Here is an 11,456-nt window from a genome sequence, read left to right as displayed (position 1 = left end):
GTCAATACACATCAATCAAAAAGCATTTGTTAAATTTCTTCTATGCTTCAGACATGGTTCTAGCACTGGAAATACAAAACAAAACAAAACAAAACAAAACAAAACAAAAAAACTCAAAAAGACAGTCCCTGTTACAAGGATCTCACAATCTAATGAATTCTGTGTCTCTACGTCTATGTCTATGCCTATTTTTATAGACATGTTATATATCTATTTCTGTCTATGTTTATGTTTCTATGTCTGCTGGTATATATCTTTTGGTTTAGGATATCCTTTAAGGTTCTCACCACATAAACAGTGCTTTTTACATATTTATAATAATGAGTTGATCAAACAAATATTTATTTTGACTTTCAGGCTCATATCTGTTGATACTAAATTTCATAAAATGTAATATATAAACTAAATTCAAAATTAAATACATTTTTTTTCTTGAGGGTAAAGGTGAAGAATAAAAGAAAGGTGAAAAAAAGGGTAAAAGTGACTTTAGGACTATGTAAGAAAAGATACATACCTGTCCAGTGGCTACATAGTCTTTCACTGGATGAATAGCCAGGCTGAGGATGTCATCATCATGTCCCAGATACAATCTTTGGGAGTGTTGTTGCCTATTGTACACAACTGCAACTGCTGCAATATGGTAGACCACCTCTCCAGTTTGGGTATAGAACAGATTATTTCTACAGTCATAGCCTCTATAACTGAAACAGATATTTTTAAAAGTCCAGAAAACACAAAATTAATTGAACAAGAAGCAAATGAATTAATAAGGAATTCTTAAAAAGCATAGGTAGCATACTAAATTATTATTGACATTAGTGGAGCAGCAAATGTTTCCACCATTTGCCAAGAAGGTCCAAAAAGAAAATAAGGTGCTATTTAGCACTACAGGGAAAAAAGATTTATCCTCATATTAAGCATGCTTAACAACTACTGCCATGAAGGTTACAGATATAATAGAGGTAGAGAACAATTGAAAGTAGTGGAGGTTAAGTGGAGGTAACTGCATAGGTATATTCTTTTTCCCTAGCTGCAAAAAAAAAAAAAGTATAAGTGAAATGTGAGAAGTCCATAATTATCACATTTTTGCAAGAAAGAGTTATTTCTGAATTTGAGAAATTATTTTGTCTTGTGTGGGCAACCTAAATTTAGACTGAAACAACTGGACACATCTTCATAATCTGAGGGAGCAGGATTTCCAAAAACACAGGCATATATTGGACAAAACTACCATTCTTCTCTTTTTTTCTTTTTCTTTCTTTTTTCTTTTTTCTTTTTTTTTGCTGAGGCAATTGGGGTTAAGTGACTTGCTCAGGATCACACAGCTAGGAAGTATGAAGTATCTGAGGTCACATTTGCATTCAGGTCCTCCTGACTTAAGGGCTGGTGCTCTATCTACTGCACCACCTAGCTGCCCTGAAAACTTCCATTTTTAATAGGCAGAAAGATGGCTGTACATTAAGCTACCATAGATTAAGATCCCTAATCATGTGAGACTGGAAGTACACACAGTGATGTCTTGAGTAAAGAAATTTTAAAAAGGGGGAAATACAACAGAAAAGTAATGAGGGAAACCACAGTGGAGACACCATACCCATGTATGAACTGTAGCTTCAAACTGTCCTCTGGAGCTTTTTCTCTTTTAAGGAAGGGCACAGAATGGTTTTTCTCTTTACTTTGTTGTTTCAGCTGAGGTAGATCTTCTTTGTAAACCTTAAGGAAGAATGGAAACTTTTAATTAAAAATCCTTTGTCTGGGTTTGTAAAGAATGGTTTCTCTTTATCGTTATCAGTAAATCTTTAATTTCTTCAAAACCATATTTACTAAAATGACATATGGAATATGTGAAGATATGCTAAGATATAATTCTTAGCACTGAATGGCTCTCAAACTACTAGATTTGAAGCTTTTTTCTTTTATCTCAGATACATTCTATTATGTGCTTTGCTAAAGACAACTTACCCTGAAAAACACTGAATTTCATTACTAGCAAATTCTAAACACTCATGAAAATGAACAGATACAGGAATACAAAGATAATTGTTTTTGCTGTCATAAAGTCTTCTAAGGAAACTCTCAATGACTTTAATTAAAATGCTTGAGATTTGAAACTCATGAATTTAAGGCATGGAGTTCTCAGAATTTCACATTGTAATCATTTTCATTTTTTATTATAATATGTTCTAAAAGGAAAATATTTGAGTTGTAGGATTAGATCTATTTAGCTTAGTCTTTGCCTAGATTCTCTATACTGCCTAAGGGTCATTTCATAGCATTTATTTATTGCTTACTGTGTGTGTACTCTGAAGTCAAAGTAAGGAAGCATTTTATAGAAATTGATGACAAAGTTTCATAAAATAAAATTTGTTTCTAAACTATATGATAGGATGTTCCAATTTAATTATATTTTGTCATTAAAAGAAATAAGAAACAGACTGCTGATATCACTCAGGATTTGATCTTAATCTTAAAAAATCATCAGAATAATCACTCTTTTGCCAAACCCAAAATTAGTAAGCTGAGTTAGGAAAGTTTGGCGCAAATCACATATTTGAATTTCTTTTTTATAACTCATCATAATCAAACTCTACAACAGATGTGCTTATATACATTGTATACCTGATTCTTCTGAACTTCTGAATCTAGTTCAAAATGCTGGACTAGAATCAAGAATTTCGATGATACTTTGGCTCTCTAAAACATTATTTGATGATTCATTTAACCTGTCTGGGTTTAAATTCCAACTTGTAAAATAGGGTATCTAGGTGATACAGTGCTCGTTCTAGAGTCAGGAAGACTCATGAGTTCAAAGCTGACATGCTTTGGGACCCTCAGCATGTCATATAACTCTGCCTTAGTTTCCTCCTATGTAAAATAACCTGGAGAAGGAAATATCAAGCCACTCTAGTATTCTTACCAATAAACTCCCAAATGGGGTTATGAAGAATTGGAGATAACTGAAAAATGACTGAATAACAAAATAGGGATGATAATCTCTGCACAGTCAGGAATTTTGAATACATATGTGAAATAATATGTGTCATATATTTTAGAAATAAAAGCCTGGACATGGATATAGAAATATACAAATACAATGAACTTTTTTCTGCACCAAATATTTGAATCTTTTAGTCAAGTCCTTTTATAATTGAGGAAACTGAGAGAGAAGTTAAATGGCTTGCCCAGGGTTACTAAAGCTATTAAGTGTCTGAGGCAGCATTTGAATTCAGATCTAGGTCCAGCACTATATCTACTGTGGTATCCAGATTCCTCAAAGAAAAAGAAAATAAACATTTTTTGTGATCTACTGTTATCAAAGTATTTGTCATTTAAATAATGTTAAACATTCTTCTGGAATCTATGCTTTCTCTTTCTTCTTTTTCATATTAGACATTTTTTGTTAAAGAAAAAATATTTATTTTCGAGAAAATAAAATTTAATTTGGATATAATTTTCTAATATGCCTATTAGAAAGAAATTCTGACCACAGAAATTATGTATACTGCATCTAGGATTTTACTCTAACAAAAAGATGACAGGAATCAGTTAAGACAGGACAGGATAATGGGTTATAGTACAAAATATAAATGAACATGCTTCAAAAGAAAATTATACAAAGATGATACTTTATTATTGTTGTTGTTCTTTTAAACCTGTTATGGGAATAGAAAAGTGTGACATTTGGGGTTTTTTGATTGTTGTTTTTTTCCAAGTAAATACAGATTAGATTACAAACTAAATTACAGAGTAGATACAGGAAACCTCAAGAGTGACAAACTAATTCTTGAAATTTCTGTTTCCACTTCCATTTTTACTTTAGTGAATTACATGATATGACAAGACTTTAATTTTATTTTATTAAATGAAAATTTCAGACAACATTTCCTAATTTTTTCCCTAAGCATGAGGGCCAGATACATTTTTGCAACTGAATCAAAGCTAGCACAAATCACATATGACCTATGACCATCGTTACTGACCTGGCGCTCATAGTTGATTTGAGCTTCTTGCTCGATATCTGAGTCCAACTCTGGCACATCTGATAAATCAGAATCAGATTCTTCACTGTATGAATCATTGCCACCCTCTGTAAAAACATAAAAATGCTAATTTTCCAATTGCATCTCCAAGCTTAAAAAAAGAGACTCAACTAAAGTAAAATCTTTAAACATTGTTTTCTTTAAGATATTGTTAAGTTTTAATTGTACTGTTCTGTGGTACCAATTTTATATCAGCAACTTTGAATATTCCCCATAAGTAGACTGGGCAAATTCATATTTTATTATAAGCAGGAGTCTTTAAGGGCCACAGACTCCACCTGATGGCTGGAAAATGACCTGGCTTTGAAAAAATGTTAGAATTTCAAGTCAAACTAGATGGCAACAAGCATGATGGGGATAATCCAACTTTATAGTTCATGAAGTAACACTTTATTTTTCTGTTTAAATATCCAATCTAGTGCCAGAAATGGCTTGTGGCCTAAACTACCACAGAACAACTTCCAAAAGAACATTTTGTCACTTTTTTCAGTTTTATAGCCATCTGTCTTGGTGATATCACAACAAATATAAATAAAGATGTATAAATCAGATTGCAAACAGTGCTTTGCCAATCATCAAATTCACCAAATATTCATATTCATATTCGCATAAGTTACATTATTTCTAAGGCTAATTGGACATATAATATTTGATGGTTGTTCTTGGCACTGACATTTCCGTCAGAAATGATGTTCTTCATGGCTCCCTCATACTTGTAGTCTAGACATGGCATTAAAAAAAAGATTTTTAAAATAATGGAAATAGCTCATTGATTTATAATAATCAACCGCAAAGTTAAATATTTGTTTTTTTGTCTCTTCTTGCTTTCTATTCTCTAGGTTGATATAAATACTGTAGAAGTTAATAATTATAATATTTATTAATAAATAAGTATAGAAATTAGTAAATAAATATAAGGAATAATAAATGTTTATTGGTTACTCTATTGTACAAAACTTATAGCTTTTAAAAATAGTGAGATAAAATTAATGTTTTTTAAAAAAGTGACATTTACCCAGGGATGCTGAATCAAGGATACCATTGGTTACACCTTCTGGAATAAATCTCCATTGAAAAACCGAGTGGTCAGCACCTCCTGTACTCAACACCCACTGGAAATCATGTGACCAGCGCACATTCGTTACATGAGCTGAATGGCCAACATACTTCCTAAATTTAGCTCCTGAAATATACATATGGAAAAACATAGTTAAGTAATATTATAAGTTCATTGATCAAACTAAATGAAAGCTATTCCTCACTTTGAGGAACAAAATCTTTATATATATTTGAAAGTAAGACTGCTTACTATATAATTTGATGCTCAAACTAATAACAAAGAATGAATAGTTTAATAGCTCCTATTTAGCAGGTAAAATAATGCTATTATTTTATTCAATAAAGAATATGGATTTATGAAAGAAACTGGATTTTTGCAAAACACTTGGCAATAATTTGTGGCATTCTTATGGAAAAAACGGAGACAGAGAACTAGATAGTTATGTGTCTTCAGAATAGGGTAAGAGGCCAGAACCAAAGGATAGTTTTTGAAGGCTCCATGTTACCTTGGAAAGATGTTTATCTTTAATGAAATAATGTGGGGATATGCACTTGTCTCTGTGCTATTTAACATTTTTAGCAAAGGCTTAAACAAAGACATAAAACAGCACTGATTATGGGAGGAAATTATTGACAATGACAGTGTTTATAGATAAGTAGAAAACACATAGAAAATCTATATAATAACATTAATGATGATTATAATCATTTATGTGAGCTGCTTATTTGGTCTGTAGTGAAATATAAGCCACTTAAAAATAAATAAATGTCTTTGTATATCCTGGAAAGAATTTCAGGTTTGCAGATGATACCAAATTAGAAGTGATAGTTGAAACATTGGAGGATAATTATGATCTAATAAAATCTTAACACCAGGATGACTATAACAATAAGAAATTCAATAGAGATAAATGTAGACTCTTATACTTGGGTTAAAAATCAATTTTACAAGTACACAATGAAGAGGTAACTATGGTTGGAAAAGATCTGGGGCTTTTAGTGGATATCATGTTCAAGGTGAGTCAGTAGTGTGATTGATTATGGTTGTCTTCAAAACTAACATGATCCTACCCTTCATTAAGAAAAACAGTGAGTATATTATAAAGCAGCAGTCACCAAAACCATTTGGTATTGGCTAAGAAATAGATTAGTGGATCAGTGGAAAAGGTTAGGTTCACAAGACAGAATAGTCAACGATAGCAATCTAGTGTTTGACAAACCCAAAGACCCTAACTTCTGGGATAAGAATTCATTATTTGATAAAAACTGCTGGGATAATTGGAAATTAGTATGGCAGAAATTAGGCATGGACCCACACTTAACACCATATACCAAGATAAGATCAAAATGGGTCCATGACCTAGGCATAAAGAACGAGATTATAAATAAATTAGAGGAACATAGAATAGTTTATCTCTCAGACTTGTGGAGGAGAAAGAAATTTGTGACCAAAGATGAACTAGAGACCATTACTGATCACAAAATAGAAAATTTTGATTACATCAAATTAAAAAGCCTTTGTACAAATAAAACTAATGCAAACAAGATTAGAAGGGAAGCAACAAACTGGGAAAACATCTTCACAGTTAAAGGTTCTGATAAAGGCCACATTTCCAAAATATATAGAGAACTGACTCAAATTTATAAGAAATCAAGCCATTCTCCAATTGATAAATGGTCAAAGGATATGAACAGACAATTTTCAGAGGATGAAATCGAAACTATTACCACTCATATGAAAGAGTGTTCCAAATCATTATTGATCAGAGAAATGCAAATTAAGACAACTCTGAGATACCACTACACACCCGTCAGATTGGCTAAGATGACAAGAAAAAATAATGATGAATGTTGGAGGGGATGCAAGAAAACTGGGACACTAATGCACTGTTGGTGGAGTTGTAAACGAATCCAACCATTCTGGAGAGCAATCTGGAATTATGCCCAAAAAGTTATCAAATTGTGCATACCCTTTGATCCAGCAGTGTTTCTATTGGGCTTATATCCCAAAGAAATACTAAAGAAGGGAAAGGGACCTGTATGTGCCAAAATGTTTGTAGCAGCCCTGTTTGTAATGGCTAGAAACTGGAAAATGAATGGATACCCATCAATTGGAGAATGGCTGGGTAAATTGTGGTATATGAATGTTATGGAATATTATTGTTCTGTAAGAAATGACCAGCAGGATGAATACAGAGAGGATTGGCAAGACTTACGTGAACTGATGCTAAGTGAAATGAGCAGAATCAGAAGATCGTTATACACTTCGACAACGATATTGTATGAGGATGTATTCTGATGGAAGTGGATTTCTTTGACAAAGAGACCTGAGTTTCAATTGATAAATGATGGACAGAAGCAGCTACAGCCAAAGAAAGAACACTGGGAAACGAATGTGAACTATCTGCATTTTTGTTTTTCTTCCCGGGTTACTTATACCTTCTGAATCCAATTCTCCCTGTGCAACAAAAGAACTGTTCGGTTCTGCAAACATATATTGTATCTAGGATATACTGCAACATATCCAACATATATAGGACTGCTTGCCATCTAGGGGAGGGGGTGGAGGGAGGGAGGGGAAAAATCAGAACAGAAACTAGTGCAAGGGATAATGTTGTAAAAAAATTACCCTGGCATGGATTCTGTCAATATAGTTATTATTAAATAAAAATTTAAAAAAAAAAAAGAAAAACAGTGAGTTCAAATTTAGAGATATGATAGTACCATCTAATTTTGCCCTCGTCAGGCTTAATCTAGAATAATGGGTTCAGCTATTTGTGCCACAATTTTAGAAGAACATTTATAACTGAAGAAGGTCCAAGGAAGGAGAGCTAAGCTGCTGAAGGACACAGACATCCTGCCTAGAAGAACTAATTGAAGGAATGAATTATAACTGTATAGTCCAGAGAAGAGAAAATAAGGAAAGATGCAGTAGTTATTTTTAAATGTTTGAAGAATTGTCACATGCAAGAGAGATTAGACTCATTTCATTTTGTCACAGGTAGTGAGTTGAAGAGATAATTTACCTTTTTTATGTAAGGAAAGGCACCCAATAATTACAACTCCAAAATAGAAAGGTCTCTTTTAGGAAATAATGGGTTTCCCCCTCATTCGAGTTCTTCAAGGAAAAAAAGGCCGAAGGACCACTTGCTGGGTATTTTGTAGAAAGGATTATTGCTCAGATATGGGTTGGATTGGATAGTTCCTGAGATCCCAATTCTGAGACTATAATTGTGTACATCTGTTCTTGTCAGCAAGTTGGGCATTTTGGAAAGTGTGTTAATTCTTCCCAGAGTTTCTGTGACATATAACTGCCATAAGACATAAGATATAAGACTACCAATATGTTGAAAGGTACTTAGTAAATTTTAAGGAATTAAGAAGTTCCCAAGCTTCCTGACTTACATTCTGAATCCAATTTCCTCATCTAGTAGGAACTAGTCTTTCAGATGATAGTTAGAATTTGGCCAATTTTTTTTTCAGAATGTTAAGGTTTTTCTTCTGTCTTAGTCTTAGTATTCTGTTAAATTGATGTCCATTTTGTCAATCATCCATGGTAGTAGTTTTATTATTCATGATAGGTAAGTACTACTTTTAATATTTAAATTTTTTTTTTAAATCTGATTGCAAAAAAAAAAAACTTAATGGAAAATACATTTGTGATTATAATTCTCATTCTTATTCCTTAGTCTATTTTTAAAAATCATTTGAAATATTACTCAGCCAGTGGTGATTAATTCTCCTAAGGTAAGATTTTAGGACATTTAGTTGAAAATTCTCAGAAAAGTCTTATTTGAGGAATACTAATGATCATGAAGATTGCCCACTCATGCAAAATAGAGAATTAAAGAAATATTTTGTCAGATCAAGGTAAAATCCACATCTGTTTAAAGCAAAGTCATTAAGACAATAGTATTTTGGAGGATTTAGAGTTGATCTCTTGATGGAGAACAGAACACTGAATCTGAACTCTTACTGGTCATGGATTCATGATTTATATATGGATTCAATCAAATGTATCAAATAGTAGTAGAACCACCGAATAATTTTTAGCCTTTAATAAGATAGTTTTGTATTTATTTTGTTTTTCTCATAATAGGGTTTGAAAACTGACTGGCATCCAAGAATTCTAATTCAGTATTTTCTTGAGGCTATTTTGCTTATCAGCTTATATAGATTCTCTTCCTTTCTCTCAGTCTGCCCTCTTGTGGACTTGTGTAAACACCCTTTTTTGGGTGTGAGTCAAGTCTATCCTCTGGCTCGAGATAGCTATTATCCCCAAATGCTCTCAGAACTTGTCTCTCTGAACTGTAGCACAGAAAATAGTATCATAAATCATTGGAGCTACTAAGGTGATGTGATATATAATACAATATAATATGTATTTATATTATATAGTATCACAGATTTAGAATTATCAGGGTCATATAATATATGATATGATACAATATAATATGCATAGTTATATCATATAGCATAATAGATTTAGAATTATAAGGATCATTTAATATAATATTTTGATATAATATACATATTTGTATTTCATAGTATTATAGATTTAGAGTGACTAGGATCATATAATTAATAAATATAATATGTCATATTATATTTATTAATCATATTAATTAAAATTAATAATGTAATAATATTAACAATTAAGTATTAATTAATTAAAATTAATAAGCAGACTATCCTGAAGGCATTTTGTAATAAGGATACTTATGACAGAAAATAAAATTGATTTATTTAATAATGTGAAAGTTTAAATTATGTTTTCAAATTATAAAATAGTGACAGCTCTAGATTGAGTACTTGTGTTTTTGTTTGCAGATCCATTAAAAACATTTTCAGATATGTTGAACAGTGAGTGAGTATTGATTCAGTAGCTATAAGACAGATATTCAACAGATTTCTTTTTATTTTAGAATAAATATTAGAAAGAAGATAAGTAGTTCTCATGAATTGGTCCAAAGAAGAAAATGTTTTAGTTAAGTCATGCAGAGATATTATCTGTATAACATTATAAAAAGTCAGCAAAATATTTGGCCTTGCCTCCTTAGAGGCAAAATTATAATTTCTTACCTTTCTTTAGACAAGGAAATTTAAATAATTTAACCAGTCCAAAGTCATCTCCAGTGACTAGCACTGAACTGTTGTAATTTGCATCTACTGAGTTGATATCAGTAATGTCATTGTATTTGGGCCAAATTCCACTCACTTCAGGCCCAATCACACAGGTCCAGGCAGTCCAATGAATCCCTTTGATTTCCTCTTTACTTGTTAAAGGTTTTCCAGCTGAAACAAATGAATTTACCAATTAATTATTTTTTTAAAAAACACATATATTTGATCCCACTAATATATATTTTTGTCTTTAAAAGGCACATGGATTTGAAAAACTTTTCTACTTCACAAATTCAAGAAAATGTCATAGGAATCCAATTCCTTTTTATATTTATGAATTTTTCCCCTCTTCTGTTACAGAGAAAAGCATCTGTAAGCAAATATTCAACACTTAGCATAGGGTCTAGTACATAATAAACACTTAATAAATGTTTATTCACTATTTGATTAATTGATGAATATGCATTCTAGATAAGGGAAGTAGAGAGATGTGTCATAATACTATATGTCCAAGTCTAATTAGCATCATCACTCAAAAATAGATGATATAACAATTTGCCATAATAATAAAGCTGATTTTGTTGAATTATGTCTCTTTCCAATTATAGTTAGCGAAAACATCCCAACTTTTTTTTTTTAATTAAGTTTATTTGAGAGGCAGTATGGTATATTGGCTTGACAATAAGAATCAGAGTCAGAAAGCCTGAGTGATGAAGTACAAGGTTCTGAGAGAATGGTTTGGAATGTAAAAAACTCACAAAGGCTCTTCATAGTCATATGGAGTACTTTATTTCCTGAAAGGACACATGGACTAACCAAGGTAATATAGATGTGGTTTTGAGTCAAGACATTATTTAAACATTGTAGAAGGAAAAAGGAAAGGATGGGTGGGATCTATAGAGTTAGGGAAGAACTGGGGAGGGTCTTAATGGAGAAAGAACTTTCAGGTGAATTAGGTCTACATCAACAATTGCATTATGGAAATATAGAAAGAAGGATATGCTACTACAGGTTAATGAGGATACTTTCTTCACAAAAGTTACTGATAGGGCAAGAGTATGCTCTAGCTTATTTACTGAGAGGAAAGAAGGGCCCCTTATCTGTAGAGTCTTTACTGATTTGGTAGGTTGGGCAAGTCTCTGTCTTGTTGACAAGATAACAGTGCCAGGAATGTGGCCTCCCTTTGTGTGGGATAAAGTTGACAATGGGAACAAGGTGGGCTCCATTAGAGTT

The 11,456-nt window shown here is 32.1% G+C and overlaps 1 long non-coding RNA gene across 1 annotated transcript; it reads right to left on the bottom strand.

Annotated features, from left to right (window-relative positions):
- Positions 1–533: 533 nt before the first annotated feature.
- LOC127548087 (uncharacterized) lies at positions 534–4,080 on the bottom strand. The gene is made up of 3 exons (XR_007950316.1): positions 3,981–4,080; positions 1,595–1,713; positions 534–701 (listed from the first exon to the last, which is right to left on the bottom strand). It is a non-coding gene; the product is annotated as an uncharacterized LOC127548087 (long non-coding RNA).
- Positions 4,081–11,456: the final 7,376 nt, after the last annotated feature.

This window comes from Antechinus flavipes, chromosome 2 (genome assembly GCF_016432865.1).
Source record: "Antechinus flavipes isolate AdamAnt ecotype Samford, QLD, Australia chromosome 2, AdamAnt_v2, whole genome shotgun sequence".
In the NCBI taxonomy this organism is placed as follows: Eukaryota; Metazoa; Chordata; class Mammalia; order Dasyuromorphia; family Dasyuridae; genus Antechinus; species Antechinus flavipes.
The sequence above is the reverse complement of the archived record's forward strand: the minus strand, read 5'-3'. Positions and strand labels throughout refer to the sequence as shown.